Genomic DNA, 15,243 nt, shown 5'->3' on the forward strand with positions numbered 1-15,243 from the left:
CACGCCTCATTCCAGCCGGTTGTGACACCGACACGGGCCTGCTGTGGGACTGTGTGACGCGTATTAAACCCACATAGCTACAAATCGTATGGGTGGGGGAGACTTGCGTATGCAGTCATACCACCACCACTCGAGGAGCCGCTGGTGAACGTTGGAACTGTACCAGACCTGCGCATAACGGCAGTTCTATTCGTCCTATGATAAAACACAGGCCTCCACTAGAGCGCAACGACGCAGCATTGGCACAGTTTGGATGCTCGGATATGGACCGAGGTGCAGAGTTCAGAAAGGCATAATTTTTTACACCATAACCACATCCTTCTATTGCAGTACAGTAAGTCACTGCAGACAACTGAAAAAAAAGACTGCTAAAATAATCACATTTGATCATTACAGAAAGCCCCTTTGACTAGTATTATACAATTCTTATTCAATGAGGGTGCCTAGCTGTTGCCTGCCATATCCTGTTTCTACAGCATGACAAAATGTACAGTATAAACCTGTCCAGGACAGTGCAGGGTCAGAGGACACTATTCTTTTTGAGAAATGCAGAAGATCAGATAACAAGAGAAGACACCAGTAGGCCTAGCCTACGACTCATTCAATCATCTGGGAGGTGCAGCAGCACTTCTAACAGTCACCAAGTGCCCAAGACAAAACCTTATCAGTGTTTTCCACATAGATTACGTGAAACGCCTCATTCTCATTCGGTGACCTTCACAACTTTCTCCTACAATAGGAGCCAATGTGACTGTGGACTAGCAATAAAGTAGACAACCTCTAAAGACACTGCACTCTTAGAAAAACGGGTTTCTAAAGGGCTCTTCGGCTGCCCCCATAGGATAAACTTCTTTGGTTCTAAGTAGAACCTTTTTGGTCTAGGAAGAACCCTTTTGGGTTCCATGTAGAACCCTCTATGGAAAAAAGTGTTCTACATGGAACCCAAAAGGGTTCTTTAAAGAGTTATCCTATGTGGACAGCCGAGGAACCCTTTTAAGTCCTAGATATCACCTTTTTACTAAGAGTGTGTAGATAGACAAGAGGACATAATTTTCTCTCTGTACACGCACCCATGACATAATTTGCAGACAAAAATAAAAGCATCTGATAATACAAATGTAGGAATATTTATACTGCAAAAGTATTATCTCTTTCTTGTATTTTTCAATCTTCAAGAATAACTTAATTAGAAAATAACACATTTTTACTCAAATTATGTTTTTATAAAACTGTTTTATACTAAAATTACGTGTTTTGTATTAGGCCTATGTTTATATTGGACCCATAAACTTTCTAGCACTAAACTTGGAAACAGAGCAGAGCTTAATTTTCACCTGGAAGGCAGGTTTTTATATTTACATACTAAATGTGGGCGTACCTAAACACAAAGGAATTAAATGCATAACCCTCTTATATCAGTGCCATGTAGGAGAGCAAGTTTAAAACAAAGATTCCTCCATTAAGTTCTCTTAATTCTGCATAAACACTTCCTCCAGACACTGCCAGTCTGACATAAAGCAGGTGCGGTTTCTTATATAAGTAAGTGTTATATACATATATACATTGAAGGGTTTTTCTTAATTTTTTACTATTTGCTACATTGTATAATAATAGTGAAGACGTCAAAACTATGAAATAACACATATGTAATAATGTAATAACAAAAAAAAAGTGTGCAACAAATCAAAATAGATTTTATATTTGAGATTCTTCAAATAGCCACCCTTTGCCTAGGTGACAGCGTTGCACACTCTTGGCATTCTCTCAATCAGCTTCACCTGGAATGCTTTTCCAACAGTCTTGAAGGAGTTCCCACATATGCTGAACATTTGTTGGCTGCTTTTCCTTCACTCTGCGGTCTGACTCAGCCCAAACCATCTCAATTTGGTTGAGGTTGAGGGATTGTGGAGGCCAGGTCATCTGATGCAGTAACAAATTATCATGTTTGTTATGTATATACAAGTCAAGGTTCTTGATTTTTAAGTAGCCTTGCAAAAACAACCATCACTCTCCTTATTGGTCAAATAGTCCTTACACAGCCTGGAGGTGTGTTAGGTCATTGTCCTGTTGAAAAACAAATGATAGTCCCACTAAGCCCAAACCAGATGGGATGGTGTATCGCTGCAGAATGCTGTGGTAGCCATGCTGGTTAAGTGTGCCTTGAATTATAAATAAATAACACAGTGTCACCAGTAAACCACCCCCACATTCTAATACCTCCTCCTCCATGCTTCACAGTGAGAAATACACATGCAGAGATCATCTTTTCACCCACACCGCGTCTCACAAAGACACGGCGGTTGGAACCAAAAATCTGACCAAAGAACACATTTCCACCGGTCTAATGTCCATTGCTCATGTTTCTTGGCCCAAGCAAGTCTCTTCTTCTTATCGGTGTCCTTTAGTAGTGGTTTCTTTGCAGCAATTCGACCATGAAGGCCTGATTCACACAGTCTGCTCTGAACAGTTGATGATGAGATGTGTCTGTTACTGTGAAGCATACTGTGAAGCATTTACAGTTGAAGTCAGAAGTTTACATACACCTTAGACAACTACATTTAAGCTCAGTTTTTCACAATTCCTGACATTTAATCCAAGTAAAAAATTCCCTGTCTTAGGTCAGTTAGTATCACCACTTTATTTTAAGAATGTGAAATGTAAGAATAATAGTAGAGAGAAATAATTATTTCAGCTTTTATTTATTTCATCACATTCCCAGTGGGTCAGATGTTTACATACACTCAATTAGTATTTGGTAGCATTTCCTTTAAATGGTTTAACTTGGGTCAAATATTTTGGGAAACCTTCCACAAGCTTCCCACAATAAGTTGGGTGAATTTTGGCCCATTCCTCCTGACAGAGCTGGTGTAACTGAGTCAGGTTTGTAGGCCTCCTTGCTCGCACACGCTTTTTCAGTTCTGCCATAAACATTTTCTATGGGATTGAGGTCAGGGCTCTGTGATGGCCACTCCAATACCTTGACTTTGTTGTCCTTAAGCTATTTTGCCACAACTTTGGAAGTATGCTTGGGGTCATTGTCCATTTGGAAGACCCATTTGCGACCAAGCTTTAACTTCCTGACTGATGTCTTGAGATGTTGCTTCAATATATCCACATCATTTTCCTACCTCATGATGCCATCTATGTTATGAAGTGCACCAGTCCCTCCTGCAGCAAAGCACCCCCACAACATGATGCTGCCACCCCGTGCTTCACGGTTGGGATGGTGTTCTTTGGCTTGCAGGCCTCCCCCTTTTTCCTCCAAACATAAGGATGGTCATTATGGCCAAACAGTTCTATTTGTGTTTCATCAGACCAGAGGACATTTCTCCAAAAAGTACGATCTTTGTCCCCATGTGCAGTTGCAAACCGTAGTCTGGCTTTTTTATTGCAGTTTTGGAGCAGTGGCTTCTTCTTTGCTGAGCGGCCTTTCAGGTTATGTCGATGTAGGACTTGTTTTACTGTGGATATAGATACTTTTGTACCTGCTTCCTCCAGCATCGGCACAAGGTCCTTTGCTGTTGTTCTGGGATTGATTTGTACTTTTCGCACCAAAGTACGTTCATCTCTAGGAGACAGAACGAGTCTCCTTCCTGAGCGGTATGACGGCTGCGTGGTCCCATGGTGTTTATACTGGCATACTATTGTTTGTACAGATGAACGTGGTACCTTCAGGCATTTGGAAATTGCTCCCAAGAATGAACCAGAATTGTGGAGGTCTCCATTTGTTTTCTGAGGTCTTGGCTGATTTATTTTTTTCCCCCCATGATGTCAAGAAAAGAGGCACTGAGTTTGAAGGTAGGCCTTGAAATACATCCACAGGTACACCTCCAATTGACTCAAATTATGTCAATTAGCCTATCAGAAGCTTCTAAAACCATGACATAATTTTCTGGAATTTTCCAAGCTGTTTAAAGGCACAGTCAACTTAATGTATGTAAACTTCTGACCCACTGGAATTGTGATACAGTGAATTATAAGTTAAATAACCTAATAGTCCTAACTGACTTGCCAAAACTATAGTTTTGTTAACAAGAAATTTGTGGAGTGGTTGAAAAACGAGTTTTAATGACTCCAACCTAAGTGTATGTAAACTTCCGACTTCAACTGTATTTGGGGTGCAATTTCTGAGGCTGGTAACTCTTTAGAGTTCATACTGCAGAATCCTCTCCAGCTGAGGTTACTCCGTGTCTTCCTTTCCTGTGGCTGTCCTCATGAGAGCCAGTTTCATCATAGCGCTTGATGGCTTTGCGACTGCACTTGAAGAAACTTTAAAGGTTCTTGAAATGTTCAATATTGACCGACCATGTGTTAAAGTAATGATGGACTGTAATTTCTCTTTGCTTAGTTGAGCTTTTCTTGCCATAATATGGACTTGGTCTTTTACCATGTCACAACTACCATGTCACAACACAACTGATTGGTTCAAACACCACAAATTAACTTTTAACAAGGCACACCTGTTAAATGAAATGCATTCCAGGTGACTACCTCATGAAGCTGGTTGAGAGACTGCCAAGAGTGTGAAAAGCTGTCATCAAGGCAAAGGGTGGCAACTTTGAAGAATCTAAAATATATTTTGATTTGTTTAACACTTTTTTGGTTACTACATGATTCCATGCGTGTTATTTCATAGTTTTGATGTCTTCACTATTATTCTCCAATGTAGAAAATAGTAAAAAGAAAGAAGCACCCTGGAATGAGTAGGCATGTCCAAACTTTTGACTGGTACTGTATGTAAATTAGATATTTCTGTATTTCATTTTCAATACATTTTGTAAAATTTTAAAAATACATGTTTTCACTTTGTCATGGGGTATTGTGTGTGTAGATGGGTGAGATTTTTGTTGTTGATTTAATAAATTTTGAATTCAGGCTGTAACAACAAAATGTGGAATAAGTCAAGGGGTACGAATACGTTCTGAAGGCACTCTAAATACTCTATCTGTGCTTGATTGAGCTTGCCTGGCAAACAGAATAGTCCGTAAACCCTGTCATATGACAATCCAGGCAGGAAAAAAGAAAATGCTTGAAGTATTTGAAAGATTTCGAATAGTATTTGAACCCAAGTCTGCAACACACACAGAGGCATAGTTGTCTTCCCAGCCAGACTGACCGACCGACCCAGGGCCAGAACGACATCCGCTGTCAACTCTGTCCGCTATGACCTCTACGACTGCCTCCAACAGGCCACCCCTACCACTAACCCCCAGACAGCTCATTCAGCCCACAGTCAAAGAGCAGAGTAGAATAGCTTAGGACACTCTGAAAGGCTCTCTCTGTGAAGAGGGAAACGGCACCACTGCTGCTTCCCAGTGTGGTGTAGAAGGATGGTATTATCATACCCTTGACATTGCTGTACTGTCTGTCTGAGGGGTACTGTGCAGTGGCTAGCTGGGAAAGAAAGACAGTGGACTCTTTAAGAAGCAATTACGTATAAACTAATAGGAATAAACGGTTGACTTTCTTTCACCAGTAACATCAATTGGGGAAAAACAGTTGACTTCTAATATTCACTATGAACTAATAACCAACCTGAGACAAAGATAGATGTGACAGATCTGCTGTGATGACAACACCCTCCATGTGAACCTTAACACACTTCCTCAGTGTCAGCAGACAGTTTCTAACAGTCAAATACTTGTCCCTGAATAAGACAAGACTCCACTGCGGAATTAGTAAAGTAGCATAGAGTTAAATTATTTGAAATTAGATCCACTGGGGACTTACTAGAGTAGAATAGAGTTGAATGATTTAAAATGATTCCTACATGGGAATTACTAAAGTAGCATAGAGTTAAATGATTTGAAATTAGATCCACTGGGGACTTACTATAGTAGAATAGATTTGAATGATTTGAAATTAGAACCCAATCACTGGCTAATTTACATGCTCTTTAAGGACTGTGGCTAATCTACTGGATGGAAATGATATATACTTTGACCAAAGCTGATAAGATTACGGCAGAGTAGTTAGTACCTAGTGTGTATGTGCGTGAGAGAGATTAAGATAGCGAGATGGGGATTTGTGTGTGTACCGTGAATGCCTGTGTGTGTGTGTGTGTTTGTGCGTGCGTAGGCCTTACCTATCCTGTCTACTAGTGACTGTCCGATGTCTGTGACGTTGTTGTCCTCATGCAGCAGGTCAATGTGCTGCTCCAACTCAACAACTGTGATCCCACTATAGACATACAGACAGTTCTTCCCTCACACATGGTTTCACCTATACTGCCAAGTATATGGTTGGTAATAACAGATAACAGTATGAAAACTAAGTGTTAATGTTATCAATAATATTGGAGACTATCAGATAAAACACACATACGTCTTCACACACTAACTACTCTGCCAAAATCTGTATCAGCTTTGATAGAGGTATAATATTTTCCTACCATTCAGTAGAGCAGTAATAGTGAAGGATATCTGAATGAATGACCATGATCTAATGTCAACTCTATTATACTAATTCTCCGCTTGTACGCACTCTTTCTCCAGCAGTGTAATCTCTGAGTTTAACTCTGCCCGTCTCCCCTTCAGTTCCTCCATCTCCTCTTCAGGGTTGACATGGCCAGTACTTGAGGTCTGGACATGGGAAAGACACAAGGACTAGGATGTGTGTGTGTGTGTGTGAGTGATATGCAAAAGCGATTCTACATCAGTAGACTTACAGGTGACTTGGAGCTGGAACGGGTGTTTAAGTATCCCGAGTCAAATCAAATCAAATCATATTTTATTGGTCACATACACATGGTTAGCAGATGTTAATGTAGCGAAATGCTTGTGCTTCTAGTTCCGACCGTGCAGTAATATCTAACAATTAGTCTAACAAATTCACAACAACTACCTTATACACTCAAGTGTAAAGGAATGAATAAGAACATGTACATATAGATATATGGGTGAGCGATGAACGGACGGCATAGACAAGATGCAGTAGATGGTATAGAACAGTATATACATATGAGATGAGTAATGTAGGATATGTAAACATTATTAAAGTGGTGTTATGTAAGGTGACTAGTGATACCTTTATTATGTCCATTTATTAAAGTGGTCAGAGATTTGAGTCTGTATGTTGACAGCAGCCTCTCTATGTTAGTGATGGCTGTTTAACAGTCTGATGGCCTTGAGATAGAAGCTGTTTTTCAGTCTCTCGGTCCCTGCTTTGATGCACCTGTACTGACCTCGCCTGGGTGGGTGATAGCGGGGTGAACAGGCAGTTGGCTCGGGTGGTTGCTGTCCTTGATGATCTTTTTGGCCTTCCTGTGACATCGGGTCCTGTAGGTGTCCTGGAGGGCAGGTAGTTTGCCCCTGGTGATGCGTTGTGCAGACCGCACCATCCTCTGGAGAGACTTGCGGTTGAGGGCGGTGCAGTTGCCGTACCAGGCGGTGATACAGCCCGACAGGATGCTCTCGATTGTGCATCTGTAATATCCTATTCAGTGAAATCCCTGGCCTATAACTTATATGGAATATTTCCACATGCCACATCGCAGGCTGTATAATAATCTGGTCTGGTTATCAGGCATCTAGACCTAGAGATAAGGCAGGTAGATTACTTTCAAGATACCATCACCAAGTTGTGTTAGAGGTTATGATATGATACGCTTGAAATAAACCTAGATTAATGAACTTAGATATTGAATGGTGTCACACTTTGGACTTTGCCCCAAATTAACAGGCAGAAGGTACTAGTGCACTTTAATTAAGCAAAGTCCATAGTACCTTGATGAAAGTGCACTAATACCAAAGATGTGCTCATTGTTCTATCTATGCTAGTATCCTCTGACAGTTTTCAAACCCGTAACCATTTTGTTGATGAGGTTTCAATAATGCTACATTACCGCCACCTAGCGGCAAGGATGATGGATGTAGCATGACAACAACCTTCCAGCTAACTAAATGAAAAATAACAATGTTAGTTATCTACAGCTGAAAGAAGACGCTTGAATTTGGAGCAATTACAACACGGTGTCACCCCAAGATACAACAGAGGTAGTTATGAACCTGCCCAGTGCACAACTCATTAGTAATTTTGTGGAACACAGTTTGAGTTTTTTGAGCTGAGCATGGTAACAGAGAACAAAGTTTCCAATCTACTACGCTTAATGAGCACAATAATGTTATATGCTGAATGTCCCCCCTAGGACCCACATAGGGGTACAGGAGTTCAGGGAGGTGGGCTTGTTGCCGTTGGAGTCCAGAGTGAACCAGCTTAAACTTAATCATATGTTTGACATCTTAAATGATCATGAAAAAACACAATGATATGGTCTATAACCAACACAGTCACAATACCAGAGCTAGTGTTATGTCTTGTAAAACCCCAAGAGTAAACAGTACTGCGAGGAGCACGTTTTTCCATACAGGCTTTTGTCTATGGAATAGCCTTCCCTTGGAGATCAAGCAAAGAAAAAGTAAAAATTGCTTTAAAAAGCAGGCAAAGTTTTTCATTTGGACAAGGTTGTCTAAGTAAAAGAAACAACTCCACTGCCCCTTGTGGCCCCTACTGCTGGTCAGGTGTATTTATTTGAAGGATCGGTATGATGTGCAATTAATAGATTGTTTTAATGTGAAATGAATATGGTTGATTTTTAAGGTTCGCGAGAAGTGCAGTGAATAGGGCCACTTTTTAGGACGTCAATATAAGTGAATGTATTTATGGTTGTTTGTAATTGTCTTGTCTTTTAATCAATGTGTGTTATTGTTTTTACCGTCGAGGACCACTTTGGAAACAAGCGTTTCAATTAACACCTTCAAGTGATGTTCTCTGGGTCCACATGGTACATTTAGTTGTATATGTCTGCTACCCAAAATAAATTAAATTCGCATATTTTATGAGCCCCTTTAACTGTGGAAAAGCCCTGCCCCTTTGGTGTTGACGCTTTACATCTGGGACATGGCCACAGATTTCAGTACTGCGTTCTGTCTCCATACCACTCGAAGTACAGTATTAGCCACATAAAAGGCACATTAAGCATATCTGAGAAAGACGTAAGCTATATTTCGTGGGGTGTTTGTCTCCATTTCCCTGTAGTTTTCTAATTCTCTCGTTGCCGCGCTCAGAAAACGTACAACGCTACACGCACGCCATTGTTATTGGTCCTCAGTATGTTATGGGTCGAGGTATGATTAGGACTGCCGAAGCTTCGTTTGATCGCGTGATTTTTCAAATTGTATGTTTCAAATGCGAGATCCCACTGATTTCAGGTTATTTCTTCTATTCCAATTTGCTTTCTTACATGTAGCGTCACTTGAAGGTAGCACAGCAGGTAGAGTCAGAGTCTCAGGAACTAGATCCAGGGAATGTGGTCAATTTCTGGGGAAACATTATTTTCACAATCGTTTTATGTGAAATCACACTTTCTGCACATTGTTGTTCAAACAACTCGTTTTATTTAGTAAAGTATAAGCTTCTGTCTTAAGCATCCTAAATAATGCCATAGATTCACCTTAAACCCCCCCCAAAAAGGAAGCATGATGGAAGGTGCGAACCTGTTCGGTAAATGAGGCAGCAGTCCAAACACACTCTACCCCCTCAGCCCTAAATTCAAGGTGACACTTCTGATGACGTCTGAAGAATATACACTTGCAGGGCGAGGAAGGAATGGTTTTAAATGGACCGCCCTTACCCGGAAATTCGTCACTTGTTCATCCCGCAATGATTGTGTTTTCTGCCACCGGTGGCTTGTGGGTGCTTTATATGAGCTACAGTCAATTATGGTTGTATATATACTTACGTTAAATATATCATTATTAATATATGTCTACTGTATGATGGCTAGCAAATGAACTAGCTAAATAACGTTAACCTGCCTAGCTGGAACTTCTGAAGAAGGAAAATGTTTTATTTCTACAATTTCCAAAAGCTAACCAAACAAAAACATAATTACTTTTACGAGACGTGTTTGTTCCGTCATGTGCATTAGTAGCACACTTTCGATTTGATTTACATTCGTTTTGACTCCATATATTGATGTTGAGGTTTTACTTTTTTGGCTGACTTTTCCTAACGTATGTACAATCGTCGCGAATTGAATTATGGGGATTTTCGTGCCCCAAACGGAACATAATTGTACACTCGCAAACTCGACTAAAAACGAGGGCTGAGGGGCTTACTTGGGCAATATGTGGGCGACAGTTAGCCTAGTGCGTAGAGCGTTGGACCAGAAAGGTTGCTAGATCGAGTCTGTGGTTCTTTCCCTGAACAAGGCAGTTAACTGGCCCAACGCTCTAGTTAAATCCCCTTTCCTCTAGGCTGTTCCCCGGTAAATAAGGATGTGTTCTTTAACTGACTTGCATAAAGTTACATTTTTTTTTTTTTTAAACCAACCCCCCCCCAAACCCCCCAACGACGGGGATTCCCGTCACCATCTTGGTGGACGAGGGTTTGTCTTTTAAGAGTTTGAACTGCAGTCTGATAAAGCCAAGCTCAAATTTCTAGCCCAATGACCAGTCAAAACCCACCCAAAAGGCCGACAACTAGCCCACATTTTTTTTTACAGCAAGAGAGAAGTTGCCATATCTATACAATTAACCATTTTCCCATAACGTTATCAAACCAATTATTAAGAAGGAATATCATAGTAACTTGTAATGAAGTTAGAAGCAACATTTGGGTTTCCTCAAAATAATAATTATTGTAAGTTGTTATAAAGGAATTTGAATATTTGGCACTAGGTAGCCTAGTGGTTAGAGCGTTGGACTAGTAACCGGAAGGTTGCAAGTTCAAACCCCCGAGCTGACAAGGTACAAACAAATCTGTCTGACAAGGTACAAACAAATCTGTCGTTCTGCCCCTGAACAGGCAGTTAACCCACTGTTCCTAGGCCATCATTGAAAATAAGAATTTGTTCTTAACTGACTTGCCTAGTTAAATAAAGGTAATACAAAATTAAACTCGCCAGGTCAATGGATGTCAATTTAATTAGTTTGACTGCTATGATTTAAGCAATAAAGCAATAAGGCACATATACCACAAATATATGACAAAACATTACTTTTTACTGTTCTAATTACAGTGGTAAGCAGTTTGTGGTAAGGGTTGGTGGTATATGGCCAAAATACCACAGCTAACGGCTGTATCCAGGCACTCTGCATTGCGTCCTAGTTAAGAACAGCCCATAGCTGTGGTGTATTGGCCATATATGGTATATGGTAAAATACACCACGGCTATGGGCTGTTCTTAACTACGATGCAATGCGCAGTGCCTGGATACAGCCATTAGCTATGGTATATTGGCCATATACCACAAACTGCTTACCACTGTAATTAGAACAGTAAAAAGTACTCTTTTGTCATACCTGTGGTATATGGTCAGAAATACCACGGCGTTCAGCCTTTCAGCCTGTTCTAATAACATTGGCACTTAAAAATAAATAAACAAAATCAGCACTCAGGGCTCGAAACAGGTTTATGAATGTAAATAAATCCCCTTTGCGCATGTGCATAACTTTAGATAAATCCAACGGGAGAGTTTGAGTGATGAGCATTGGACAGAGGATCTCAATCTCTGAGCAAGAAACACTTGGATGAACATAAAAAAAACAAATGTCAGGCTATTTTCTGGCAATTGTGCCATTATTATGTGCCAGATGTTAAGACAACAAACTGTTATAAATGGCCCATTTGCGAGATTGACTTGTCATTTCAATAGGCACAGGCTGTTACAGACTCAAATCTGGGTTTATGATTGTAAGTATATTTTACCATAGTTTTCTTAGCTAAAGGCAGGTAGTCTATAGCCCCTGATAGTTCTACATCTCATGTCAGATAGTTTACACCAGCATAGAGAAGATGTGTTTGGCATAACTTAGCTTAGCTTGCTAGCTACTACGCTGTTGACAGTGGTAGCTAATTAGCTTGTTAATTAATTACAAACAGATGGAGTGAATGTGCTAGAAAGCTGAACAGCTAGCTATAGGACTCATTTTGAATGTTGGATCACCTTCTTCTTTGAGGTTTTTAAAAGTGTTCTTACCCTATGATTTTGAACATTCAAAGCAACTGGGGAACATCCATTGCAGGCGTTGTTGTCACCTTAGCTTGCTATATAACAGTGGACATGCTGGAATGGTATTAAACCTATGTAAACCACATGTTTGACTCCGTTCCACGGATTCCAATCCAGCCATTACAATGAGCCTGTCCTCCTATAGCTTATCCCACCAGCCTCCACTGCTACATAACTTCTTGAGTGGTAGGAAGCACAAGCACCACCAACAATCAGCCTGCACCACTGCACACACCCATCGTTACTATGACAACTAGCGTAGCCTTGTCAAATGTCTGTTGTCTGAACACACACACATCCGATTTGGTCACTTGTAACTTGCTGTTTAACATTCAGTAGTCCAAAACGGATTTGAAAAACTAAATTGATTTGAGAATTAAGGCCTGCGGTGTGAACAAGCCTTCCGCGCAACGGAGATTTTATTAATATTGTAGAAAAACACGTATAAAATGAACATCAAACGCTGCTTTTTATTGCTGGCCAGCAGATGCCACTAATGTGCATTGTGTTAAACCCGTTTTCCGGCACAATTTGGTGAAAGCCCCAAGACCTCAGAAAGACTCGGTTTCCCTTCACTAGGTGTGATGGTACTATTTGACCACTAGGCGGCGGCATTAACCAATCTATTTCACCAGTAGACAGCCAGCAGCTTTTTTAAGTCAGAAGGGCTCAAGCAAAAATCTTTAAAAAACAACAGTCATACCCTTGTTTAATTATGAAAATGTTTAATGTTTAATTATGAACATCTGAATTTTATAAAGAGTTGGGTGATATTGAATGAGATGTGTTGCTGATATTTTTTATAACAATTTATGCACTGTAATATAGCAGGTGTTTTACCTCACAGCACAAACTCCTTGGTACTCAAGATGATACTGTTGAATATAATGTTGTTGACAAATGGTGATGCTGTGTTGATGTTGCTAAATGGACACATATGAACAGTGAACACAGTTTCTTCTATAACCCACCAGGTGCCATACGACTTACAAGTTGGCCGGATTCATGACATCATTTAGATTGTTTTGTTTAACCTTTATTTAAGGCAAGTCAGTTAAGAATTAATTATTATGTACAATGACGGCCTGCACCGGCCAAACCCGGACGACACTGAGCCAATTATGAGCCGCCCTATGGGACTCCCAGTCACGGCTGGTTGTGATACAGCCTGGATTCAAACCAGGGTGTTTGTAGTGACGCCTCTAGCACTGAGATGCAGAGCCTTAGACCGCTGCAACACTCGGGGGCCCAATAATGTAGAGTTTATATTGTCTTGTAGCTACAGTAGCTCAACACCTGGGGACTCATTTACTAACCTTGCGTGTGTCCAAAAAATACCGCAAAACAGACTCTAGTTTTCATACAAAAGTTATCATTTATAAAAATGTAACTTGACATGAGAATGTGCTTCCTGGAAACTTCAGACCATGAATACGCACGGTTACTAGTGGTTGAAGTATTGCTGTGCAAGCAGGCAAGAAGCCTAGTTTTTTGTGCAGATGGGTGTGGGGTATGACACGCTTATTCATAACAACAACAACAACAGGTAAATATAATAACAAGATGCAATCATTTGGCGTTAGTGAGAAGAGCTAAAATAATTAGAAATATGCATCTATTTCCTATTTAATTTCCATGATCATTAAATAACAAATGACTCACCTTTTCTGACTGTCATGGTTGATACTCGCAAGTTGCCTGTGGGCCAACAACATCACATCTCTCATTTCATTGGACCCACTTAACAGTAGTAAATAGATACACCATTTCTAGTATTTTGATATATGTGATCCCATCTGGAGCGCAGTGTAATGTAGACGGTTGACCTTTTCCATGTTTTCCATTGTTTTAGGCTGAATATCCTACGCCTAAATAGCAGACTGTAATTTCAAATGTCTCAAGTAAACTATATTTCATTTATAATAAATATTTTCATGACCATTTTCTGAATACATTCCTCACCACGCTTTCGGGCCATGATGGGTTCATATTCCCGAAGAAGCTGCAGTCTACAACAAATGACCATGTGCATCTCATTTAATTAGGCCTATTAGATAGGCTAGTATTTTAAGTAGAGGTTTAGTATATTATACAGTGCATTTTGGGAAGCATTCAGACCACTGGACATTTTGAACATTTTGTTATGTTACAGCCTTATTCTAAATGTTTTGTTTTGATGTTTTCCTCATCAATCTACACACAATACCGCATAATGACAAGCGAAAACAGGTTTTTACAATTGTATGTATCCCCCCCCCAAAAAAACAGAAATAACTTATTTACATAAGTATTCTGACTCTGCTATGAGACTTGAAATTAAGCTCAGGTGCATCCTGTTTCCATTGATCATCCTTTAGATGTTTCTACAACTTAATTGATGTCCACCTGTGGTAAATTCAAGTGATTGGACATGATTTGGAAAGGCACACGCCTGTCTATATAAGGTCCCACATTTATCAGAGCAAAAACCAAGCCATGGGGTCCATAGAGCTCAGAGACAGGATTGTGTCAAGGCGCAGATCTGGGGAAGAGTACCAAAACATTTATGCAGCATTGAATGTCCTCAAGAACACAGTGGCCTCCATCATTCTTAAATGGAAGAAGTTTGGAACCACCAAGACTCTTCCTAGAGCTGGACGCCCGGCCAAACTGAGGTATTGGGTGAGAAGGGCCTTGGTCAGGGAGGTGAGCAAGAACCCAATGGTCACTTGACAGAGCTGTCAGAGTGTTCCTCTGTGGAGATGGGAAAACCTTCCAGAAGGACAACCATCTCTGCAGCACTCCACCAATCAGGCCTTTATGGTAGAGTGGTCAGACGGAAGCCAATCCTCAGTAAAAGGCACATGACAGTCCGCTTGGAGTTTGCCAAAAGGCACCTAAAGACTCTCAGACCATGAGAAACAACATTCTCTGGTCTGATGAATTATTTGGCCTGAATGCCAAGCATCACGTCTGGAAGAAACCTTGCACCATCCCTACGGTGAAGCATGGTGGTGGCAGCATCATGCTGTGGGGATGTTTTTCAGAGACTGGGAGACTAGTCAGGATTGGGGGAAAGATGAACAGGGCAAAGTACAGAGAAATCCTTGATGAAAACCTGCTCCAGAGCGCTCTGGACCTCAGACTGGGGCGACGGTTCACCTTCCAACAGGACAACAACCCTAAGCACATAGCCAAGACAATGCAGGAGTGGCTTCGGGACAAGTCTCTGAGTGTCCTTGAATGGCCCA

This window comes from Oncorhynchus clarkii, chromosome 12 (genome assembly GCF_045791955.1).
Source record: "Oncorhynchus clarkii lewisi isolate Uvic-CL-2024 chromosome 12, UVic_Ocla_1.0, whole genome shotgun sequence".
NCBI lineage: Eukaryota > Metazoa > Chordata > Actinopteri > Salmoniformes > Salmonidae > Oncorhynchus > Oncorhynchus clarkii.